General features: G+C 36.3%; 1 long non-coding RNA gene across 1 annotated transcript; it reads right to left on the bottom strand.

Annotated features, from left to right (window-relative positions):
- Positions 1-1233: 1233 nt before the first annotated feature.
- Positions 1234-9862, bottom strand: LOC125178090. Its single transcript, XR_007156786.1, has 2 exons — positions 8280-9862; positions 1234-8215 (listed from the first exon to the last, which is right to left on the bottom strand). It is a non-coding gene; the product is annotated as an uncharacterized LOC125178090 (long non-coding RNA).
- Positions 9863-11694: the final 1832 nt, after the last annotated feature.

The following is an 11694-nucleotide window of genomic DNA, read 5'->3' as shown; positions in this document are numbered from 1 at the left end:
AGTAAGTGACGCGCTACAAGACATGAAGTCATTCTTCCTCAATGCTGATTTCATTAGCAGAGATTTATTATTTGGTGACTGCAAGTACTATTTCAATGAAGTAAAGCAGTTGAACTCTGGCGTTTTAATAGAGCAGAAGAAAATTGTGGCAGACTAAAACTGTTGAAATTCTTTTAGAATTGATACAATATAAAGGACTACCCGTAGTGCGGTACAAAAAGGGAACGAGTTTACTTTCAACAAGGACAGTGAAATGTCAACAAATCGAGGAATCGCAAATCGTGCTTCAGGTTAATAACTCAAAACGGACGCAAAACATTTTCCTGTAATTTCCAGGTAGCCTCAATAGATATGGAGAGGCAAACATGCGCTTGACGAGTATGAACTGGAAATGATATTGTAATAAAGGCATAACATGAGGCCGTCTTGTTACGGACTCAGATTGACTCAGCACACCTCCCAAAACGAGCACAGATCAGCATACTGATAAATCACATTCTCTAGATCTAGAAAATAGTCTGGCAAACAATGAAGGAGGGAAGCGCCCCGTTTGATTGATTTATGAAATTTCCCTGTAGAAATCGGACAAAATTTTTACCAATTATACTGGTAGCTCGGTGGAAATTGACGTGCGTGAAGTGAAAGAAGCGAGTTATCTCAAAAGTTCCCTTTAGGTGCGACAAGCGAGCCGAAGAGATTAACTGTATTTTTGTAAAACCTATGGCTTACTGGTAAAAACTGGCCTCAGACAAACATCAGGAATTTCAAGTGCTACCAAGCACAACTGGTTGACTAAAAGAAAGAGCCTTTGAATGCCGTTGAGTCACCGATGCCTGTGCCGCATGTGCACCCTAAACTAATCCTTAGTACTTCATGTAGGTGAAATTAGAAACGCCATAATAAGAGCTTTGAAAGCGTCAACAAGATATTCAGATTTCGGTAATACAGTGTAGTTTTTGGCGATCATTTCTTCTTTTGTCCTCAGTAAATAAGCAAAAATTACATTTATGATTTCAGGGATTGAAATCTGAGACTATTTTCGGAATCAATTTTAATGTTCGTCTTTCATCAAAAAGTTTGTCATTTCAATGTTCGTTGTTATTCAAAAATTGTCATTAGAAAAAAATTGCTGTCGTCAACAGCTATAAATTTGAAATAATCAAATGTCATTATTCATTTGCAAACTGTGCGAGTCTTCACAAGAAGAGCAAAGGTAAAATCACAAAAAAGAGCAGAGTTTTTCGCTGTATTTGCCCTCACGGACCAACCAGACTCTGGTCGTGGATAATATACACAATATGTACAAACTTTTCATCAACACTATACTCATCAAAATCACATCCCTAGCCACAAAAAACATGATTTTATACGAACAGCACAAAGAACCCTCATTAATAACATTATTATCGTCAACAGAGCCCGAAGAAGCTATATATATATATATATATAATTGTATATATATTCATAGATAAAATCATCTTATTTTCATACTCATAAATAGTCATTTATAAAACAATAATAGTGTAGATACCAATCTCAGGAATAGATTACACACGTATGGGAGAGTGACTTAAATATAACTGAACAGGAGGAGGGAGCATTGTAGTGGCGTCTATATTGGCATTGTAACGTGACAAAAAAAAAATACTACCAGAATACATAAAATAATGGGAAATTTGAGATGGTGCACTCTGGAAAAAAATGTGGTTCGACAAAATTATCAACTACTTGTTTGAGCTAAATTGAACAACTGAATAATAAATGTTGAATCACAACTGAGGACTAACCACACTAACCATGAGTGACCTGACAAAACACCTGTCGACTTGTTTGTAATTAACTTCAATGGCCATGTATCAGTGGTCAAGTGAATCAAGTTAACTCGACAGTAATTTACGATACTCACAGTAATTCTAGAATCAAAAATCAAGATGGAAATTGACATGAAACTGCAACTCTCCATTAAATAGAATTCTTCAACTCTTTGGCAGAGGCGCTGCCAATATAATATCGGAAGCTTCGTTCCAACACAGTCTGATGAACGAGACGGGTTTTACAACGAATTCGATAAAATACATACCATCGAATCAATATTCTTTTTGTTGAAAAACAATGAATGTAACGCAGAAGTTCGTCTGCGTATAAAACACGGCGTGCAGCACGAGCAGAGTTTACGAGTAAAACACGTACAAGTTGTAGTGAACTTCAACTCTACGAATCAAAGTCGACGCCTCTGCTGGCATCAATTCTTAGTGTGAAGGCCTGAGGTCATTTTCAATAAATACCAATTCAGCACTGAAGCATCTAATCGATATAAAAAACTTGTGCTAAATGTTTTTCTCTGCTTTTTCTGCTAAATCACTGACACATTTTAGCAGACATGATAAGTTCAAACTGACATGATAAGTTCAAAATAAAAATTGTCGTACAGTTTAAGTAGTTTCATATAACACAGCTTGTTGAACATGAAATTTCGCCAGAGCACGCGTGAATGGAAGAGATGAAAGAGAGAGACACGAAGAAATACAGCTTTGTACAAATGTATACCAATCAAACTGAATTACCTTGTGATACAGTGCAATCGATAGCAAATAATCGGGACAATGTTGATTTATGATTTTGATGTCACAACAAAAATAACAGGAGCATGTAGTCAACTGTTGAACTCACCCTGGCATACGACGTATATAACACTCGCAATGTGTAATATCAGGCAGTATTACGGAGAACGTTAACGTATAAGGGACAATTTTTCCACAAACTCACATTTCTTCATTATGAATAAGTAATCAAATACAAAACTCATTTTAGCGGTGCAACTAAGGCTTTCATACAAAATACAATAAAATTACCCACAGTCTAACGAGTTTCGTCTATGAAACTAAGCAGTGAACTATGATAAACTAACAATCGTGACCGAGAGCCATTTTGTTGAGCTTGCAAAAATTTGACATGAAAACAAAACTTAGAGCAAGTTACTGGGGTCTCGTGCAAAATTAAAAAGAAATTGGCGGAAAAACATCAACAAGAAAAGTTAACACTTGATAGAGCTGCAGAAGAGTGTGAAGTGCATATAATCTACGCGCAGTGAAAGCAAAATCAATTTGAATAACAGAGTATAATCTAAAGTTGACCGATACATCAACTAAAGCAAGCTGACACAGAGCGAAGCAATTGCGTATTTCGGCTCCTAATAAATATCATGTAGATCGCGGCCAACGAAAAAAATATTTATAGGTATAATGAAATACATTATATTTACGAAACATTCACGAGCTCCACTGAAGAGTCAAACAATTATCTCAACGTATCAGTGCTATTATCCTGCCAGAAAACTCTAGCTCGATGAGACTCGACAAGTCGCAGTGACTGAGCCACGCCAGCGACTGCACACTACACAAAAACACCCAATGAAAATTTACAGGCGCGTCAGCTTCTGATTTGGAATACCAGAAGCTGGGGCGACTCTAAATTTTGTTAGGGCAATTACTGATCTTTCCTAGACGGGGCGAACGCAGCCTTCAACAAGGAACATCATTGCTCTGAAAATAGGCCAAAAAGTTGTCGACGCGTCAACAACAACTGTAGCCGGCGATCCTCGTGGCTGTCATTAAGTAGGACTAAAGACTGTACCTGCCAAAACCACATTTCTTCAGCAGGTATAAGGGCTCTGTAGCATTGACCATTAGCTTTATAAATATGTATTCACGTCTAAAAAAATATAGTGCTAAGAATAATGCTTTGGGATGCCAGCTAATCACATGTACAGTAAGACACATCATGAGTCATAGTCGCTATCATAAATATATTCATTATTATACATGTAGGCTATTCTCTTGTCTTGGCCAAAAAGCTGCAAATAGCGAGTGCTTTAACTACTACTTCAAGTACAGTTGTCTGTTTCGTTTTATACTCAAATTCATTCCTCACTAATATCAAATCTACTAGGAATCCCACTACGTGGTCTAACAGAGAAAGTTTCGAACACGAGTTCATTTGGAGCTGTTGCAGAACTGCCTTCTACACCTTACAGAATTCTTACTTACTTTCAATACCGTACTAACGTATTCATTATAATATCTTCAACTCAAAACGTAGTGAAAAACAACCCACGCAATATGATTTCAAAGTTCCGTAAAATGACCCCAAGAAACAAGTGGTAGTGGCAGAAGTACGAATAGACGAACGAGTCGCAAATCTGCCGGCGAAGCGTCACAAATGAACAGCAACGAACCGCAGCCAAACATCGTGACGACATCACGTGCGTCTTGCAGAATCACTACAGGAAGACCAACTCGAGAAAACTTTCTTATATTAAAAATATTACATGAACCGTACTTTCAGAGAGTTTTTCATCCATGCGGCCATCCATCGTTCAATTAATACAGAATATGAAGTTGTTGTTTCAGTTTCAATTTTTCAAGTTAGCAGCTAAATCAAATTAATTATGCTGCCGTAAATTAAGTGATCTGAACTGACATAATCGACCCTTATGTCGAAATTTCAGATTCGAAAATGCGACAAAATATTATTAGATTAGAAATAATTAGAAAAAAGTAAACAAGTAACTTTTCCTTTCGAAGACAAAAGTCATTTAATTCCGATTAAGTTCATTAAACGTAATCGAGCAAATCCGTTCGGTCTTAGATAACATTTTACTCCCACCAAGAAACATTGAAGCTCCAGTGAACGCATCCATACCAACATGGCTTGATCATAACGATGACGCAGTTAGCTTACGTTATTTTGAGGGCACAGTTTGAGGAACAAATAAACAAACATTCATGAACACGTAAGAAGCAAGTTGAAGCAGAATTGTAACCGGAACGTACTATCAAGATGAGTAACAACTATTTCAATATTGAAGAAATTGCATAAACAATCTCAGCCCTTGGACAGACGTTTATGATTTATTCAAACGGTCTTCATTTCTATTAGTTTTTACTGAAAATATAGAAAATTTTGCAGTTCAAGAAACAGTTAACGAAGATATACACTAGACTTAGACCGTCCATATGCGGGTACGTTAATTCTATCCACTTATTTATACATCTGCGAAGAATCAAATCATTCAACAAGTCAAATATCCAGCAACTTTTCGGAACTCACAACCATCTTGACAGCAAAAAAAATCATAGCTAGAGAGGGACACCCGCGTCCTATACGAGATAATAAATAAACGACAGACTTTGAGCAATAACGTAGGGTAAGATTCTGGCATGTGTAATGGAAGTGAAAACTATTGAAAAATAAGGAATACTAAATTACTGTTCACGCGTAATAGCAGAATCACGATTAACTGATTCAAAAGTTGACCAGTGCTTAAGTGAACAATAGTTCAAACAATAAGAGGAGGATCAATTGTGATAATTAATAAGTGATAACCAGCAATGTTTTAAGATGAGACTCAAAACCCGGCCGATATATACTTCATAAAACCACATCGTTTACAACTTACATAAATATCAATACAAAAATACAATCATCCGTAACCATTACAATGATGCAAGCAATAATATGTGGGTGATAATTATAATGATCGGCGACAATGATAAGAACGATAGTGGAAGTACTTATTTAGACGGTAAACACAAAACTCTCAGCGTGATCATTAGAAGATAATCAATGAATCTATGTATACATGAATGAATCGATGTATACATCAACACACCAGATGCACACATCCAAACCCATCGGCGGCGGCCTTTGATCCTCTTCTACGAGAAGTCAACTAAGGCTTTTCTTCAGCGCTAGAAACCTTCGCTTTATCGGAGAAATTTTTCGAAAAATTTATAGGGCATTACAGTTCTGGAAACGTGAGTAATTTTTTTTCCTGGTAACAAGAATCGGCCACTAACTTCCTTCCGGTTAAGAAGCAATTATGTTAGTTTTGTCCTACAATTTTCCCCTTTTAATGAACAATCAATAACTTCAACACAAAAGTAAGTTAGAATTTTCAGGTATTAAGGAGTTTTTTTTATTAGTTTCCCTGCACAGATATTATCTGTTCGAGCGTTTTGATGATTATTACAGACTGTGAACTGCCAACACGAACCAATATCTTCAAAGCAACCTCGACGTTTCGACTTTTAAAAAAAAAACGTACTGCAACAAGCTTCGAGATTATAATACCAAACCACCGATGAGCATCAGTGAAATTCACAGCTAAGTCCATTAAATATTAACGTTGATGTGCATGAGGTTAAAAGTGCTGAGTTTAGTACGATACAACGACTGTATTGACAAAATAACCATTGACAACATAACCAGCATCTTCCACGGCTTCACAACAATTCAAAACAAAGATAAATATGTGTGATAGAAATCGTTGTGGTAAAACTTTCTTCCAGCTATGATAAGTCAATATGACAGGTGCCAGCAGTATTAACTAATGAAGGAAATTTCTTGTCTTTAAGAAAAATTAGAGCCGGGTTATCGGCAGCAAAGGTACACACTATTACAGGGCTACTTATGTGCATCATTACCATCCACATGAATATAATCTAAGCGAACTATCGTTTCTTCTTATTAATTACTAAGAAAGATCTAAGCCAGAGCTACAGACTGCTGAAATGTACTGTATATAGATAGCTGTAAGCCAGCCATATTACTCTAATATATTAAACAAGTTGGTCCACGCTAAGTCAGAACAAACGTATGCACAACAATACAAGTGTGCGCTTCACCACCTTACATATACGCCCGAGTCGAAATAAAACTTTAGTCGAAAATCATTAGTTTTGAAAATTTGATAACTTTGCTGGCTTAAATTATTATAATCAGTAATAAAAGACTTGAAAAAATAGGAAAAGTCCGCATTCGTAAATTAAAGAAAAACTACAAAAAAATGAAGAAATTGTCCAAGCTTTCGTTAAGATGAAAATATCGTTAATTTTCTTAGAGTTTTCTGAAGTTTGGATTATTTTTCTAGTGAATAAATCAAGGTAAAGTTGAAGAACATGTAAATAACTTTGGTCATTTCGTGGGCAAGCCGCTTGACAACAAAACATCAACGCCGGAAGGAGCGCACAAACAACCGAGAAAAAGAAAAGCCTCGTGAGTCAAATTCACAGTTAAGAATTAAAAATTTATCGGTTGATAGTTAAAATTTAAAATAAGAACAATTTTGAATATGAAAGGAGAACTTGAAGGCTTGATGAGCGGCACAGACAGGGATCACATACAGAGGCGAGACTTGCTTCGTTGGCCGACGTTGTTTGACTGTACATTAATTGATTAATTATTAATTCTCTAGTTGATCTAGACAGATCAATCGCCACACGGCAATCTCTTGCCTAGAAATTACATGAGTTAGCTTCGAATTTATTCATCAGTTTACAAAGAAAGGACACCGGCACTAGCGATACTGACACTAGATGATTCGTTCCTAAATGCCATGTCGGAACCAGGCACTAGGCAATGGAAAAAACCCTAACAACGAATTTTCACAAAGTGGCTTTAGTGAAAAAAACGTGTAAAGACTGCGGATCTAAGGAAATGATAATCCAATACATACTGTTAGAATATTTTGAGAAAATTATGTTAATGAAACTTTCAAATAAATATATCCCAGCAGAAAATCCTAGGAGATCGGCACAGCCGGGGGCTATCTTTAATTCACAAAATTGATCGAGATCGAAATTTTTGCTCATAAAGTATTTTAATGCTATTATTATTATTATTTTTAATGATAATTCAGGAACAAATTTTAATGAGAGGAGATTGATAAGTTTTTATTTCGTTTCGTTCGAAATCACATTGAGCTCCGCAATTAGCTGACATGGCACTAAAGCAGCTGTTCTTTTCACTATAGTACTAGGTAATTAGTTCACTACCTAGTTCACTAGGTAATTACGTAGTTAATTAAGTACGTGGACAATTGAGCGACATTGTGTACGAGGCGCTTGAGCGGCACTGCTAACACATGTAGATTATCATGCAAATCGCCCCAACAATCACGCTCATTATCTATTAACCGTCCCAACAATCACGCTCATTATCTATTAACCGTCCCAACAATCACGCTCATTATCTATTAACCGTCCCAACAATCACATTAATCATCCATTAACCGCACCAACAATCATGTTAATCATCCATTAACCGCCCCAACAATCACGTAAATCATCCATTAACCGCCCCAACAATCACGTTAATCATCCATTAACCGCCCCAACAATCACGTTACTCATCCACTAACCGCCCCAACAATCACCTTCATTATCTATTAACCGTCCCAACAATCACGTTACTCATCCACTAACCGCCCCAACAATCACATTTCAAACAGCGTCAAAACAAGAGCAAGAATTCAAGGTTTTCAGCAAAATCGAGATCAAATTTTAGTTTTACCCCGCATATAATCAATTGTAATGGCTTCAGTTCAGATAGACAATTTTACTTATGTATATATATTTTCTAGAACATTCGTTCATTTTCAATTTAGATAACAAATATCTAAAAATGTCAGTTTTCCAAGGCGGCAGAAGGTTTCAATCTCAATCACATTACAGCTTGCGCTTCCAGAAATGTTACCATCAACTACGAATTTCTCTCGGAAATTTCTACAAAGGGAACAGCAAGAAATCAGCTATCAAAACAAGTCCGCATTTGTATCAATCAAATTTGCCATATACCTCTTGACAATGCCAACTTGGTGCATTTTGACAACCAAAGCTTGACACTATATTGCAATCTAAAGCAAATTCTTGCTTCATTAGCATGATCATAGGCGCTAAACCGTTGATATCAAGCCTCTCCGCGGTCGAAAATTTCTGTTAAAGAATTACCTTCATCTTCAAATCGAGGATGTCAATAGTACGGGAGCGGGTGTAAGGAACACTAAGCCGAGTTAGTGTGAAGGAATGAAGCGGTAAAAACATCCTACTCAAGTTAATCGTTTTGAATTAGATGTTAAAATAATGGAGTTGAAATCACATACACCGCATTCAGATAGATCTTTTTTAAACCAACCGATAATCTTGCCGACTAATGAGAGTAACGGTGCTTTTAGTGGGAACAATCTGGAGGTTCGTGAAATTTGTAACAACACAGGCGGTTATAAGTTCCCGTATTAAATTTGTGTCTGTTTAAGTTGGAACAAATGGCGTTTATGAAGATTGACCGCTCGTAGATAAGATTAATGTTGTTCAGTGGAGCAAGCGTTCAATATTAGAAATATCTTCGACATCAGGTTCTCTACTCAAGGCACTCTTCAGAAATGTTAAAGGAAACCTAAAATTTTTCTAGCAAGTCTACAAACTCTACAACTCAAATCAAAACATCGCGTCAAGTGCAAAATGTAAATTTTATTTTATAAATACGGCATAAATAACTGCATTTATGAACGCGAAAATACTCATCTGAGGGGTAATCCAGAATAAATTTCACCATCCCTATTTGGTCCACTTGGAAAAATCCTCGGTAAAGATGACATATTTTATACTAAGAATAAGCGACGTAGTCGGAGTAAGTACTCCGTAATAATAGTAGGTACTCCGTAGTCGGAGTACTATTAAACCTTGACGCTGGATAACGTAGTCAGAAGTAAGACTTAATTTCGAATAAATGGAAATCAATGGAGAACTATTTCATACGTTTCCAATCAATTTAATGCATTTGTCAGCAGACAGAAAAACTCTTATTAATTCATAAAAAATGATATCGAAACCCGCTTAACGGATGCAACAAAAAATGAGCAACAATGGATATTAGAGATAGGCAGGGTTAAGGGTTGGATATTAGGATTATGTTGAGCATGTGTTCACAACCGCAAGTGAGGCATGCTAGACCCTGGTGCTCATTTACTCATCCGCTATCTGAGGCTATACTTTCAAAATTCGCTAAGTGAACGTAAGTACTTACGCTCTATTTTCTTGTCTATGATTGGTGGATTTTGCTTGAAAGGACGTCAATGATTGGCTGATGAACTTACGATCACTTAACTTTTTTTGAAAAAAAGGCCCTTGTCCCCTCACAGTTGTCCGGTGTCAATCTGACGTCTCATTATAATCATTATTATTGTGTGTAATTGAGAGGTAATATTCACGTGTCTTCCATATGTTGACTCGTCATCAATCTCTATCACGTCAAGACAATATTACGTCTCGATTACACACAATAATAATAATCATAATGAGACGCCAGATTGACACCGGACACAGTACCGCATTACTTTACTCTGTTACTTTCCATCGCATTATATTGATTGGTCGATGATTTAAGGAAGTTAAAGTAAGTAAAAAGTCAGACGTAAGTGTGGACGGCAGCTGATATTTGGCAATTAAACGAGGAAATACCCTCGTAGATGTTGAATTGAAGGGAACAAATATTTTTGCTTTATTGAATATTATAAATGCGAATATATATGATTGCGACGTGATTTTATTTGTTATTGATATTTGCAAAGCAGCTTTAATGAATGAGGTATTGCGTGAAGATCAATGATCGGCATCCATGTAAATATGAAAGTAATTTATCCCAAATAAAACCAGAAATTAGGATAAGTAGTGACAACATTTTTAAGCTAACTGCATTCGAAAACTGAAATATCAGGACAATTTATCAGCACAAAATAGTATATCAAATGAATATTTTCAGTCGTTTACTGTACCAGCCCGCAGAAATCATTAAAGTGAAATATGTTGCGTGGAAACAAGGCTATATCGTTGAGATTGTAATTAATTTCATTTTTCAAAATTATATTATTGAATTAACAATTCAAAATAACCAATACCACAGTTTCTCGATTATTAGTGCATTTATCGAATTAACAATTATATAACTGAACCCATACCAAAATAATTTTCGCAATTATTAGTGCAGTACTAATAGATTTAAACAAATATAGCGAATGGTGAGAACTTTTGAGCACCAGGGCCAGCTTATTTGTTACGGTACTGCGTATGAGAGGCACTTGATAAATCTAATACTGTGAACTGTTCAGGACTGCCGAGCGTTACTACACTATTTTTATTGCAGCATTTTACACGACTCGGCTGCTCTAAAGTTCGGTAGTTTGTCAACGTAAACCCCGCGAACTCCAACACGAAGTGTGGTACAAGAAGCATTTTATATCAACGCTACTCCGAGTCATACGAACTACGCCATGAATATATAGGATTTATTCCTGATATATGATAGGGTGTGCATGAGCCTGCAGTGATGTTCAATTAGCATCAACATTCAGATAACTTGCTGAAAACGACCTGGAAACTTACAGAAAATTAAAGATACATTCAAGAAGATTGTAGGTACATTTCAGCGACTGGAAATCGAACCACTTTCCTCATATCAAACGGTCGACAGAGCACAATAATTATTTAATTTACTCAAACTCCCACAAAAAAAAATTAGAGCAGAAAAAGGGCATAATTCTAACCTAACATAGAGAAATATGACAACTTCTCGAGAAGTTAATTTTTTAGACCATTTAGGCTCACGTAAAACACTTGCGTGTTCAGAATACCGAGATACTGAGTAGACATAATCAACGTGGCATGAACACGTACACTGGGTAGGTTATAGGAAGCATGGAATAGATAAATACGAGGTCAACATCTGTCGCTTATCACGACATAGCAGCGTCATGTTCAAACGCCCAATATGAACATTGGATGGAATATCGTAACGAGACTTTACAGGTAGCATGTATCTTCTGTTAACGTAGACGCTTTAGTTTTATGATGATAATGA

This window comes from Hyalella azteca, unplaced genomic scaffold, assembly GCF_000764305.2.
Source record: "Hyalella azteca isolate HAZT.00-mixed unplaced genomic scaffold, Hazt_2.0.2 contig6969, whole genome shotgun sequence".
Taxonomy (NCBI): Eukaryota; Metazoa; Arthropoda; class Malacostraca; order Amphipoda; family Hyalellidae; genus Hyalella; species Hyalella azteca.
This window is presented reverse-complemented; position numbering and strand designations above follow the sequence as displayed.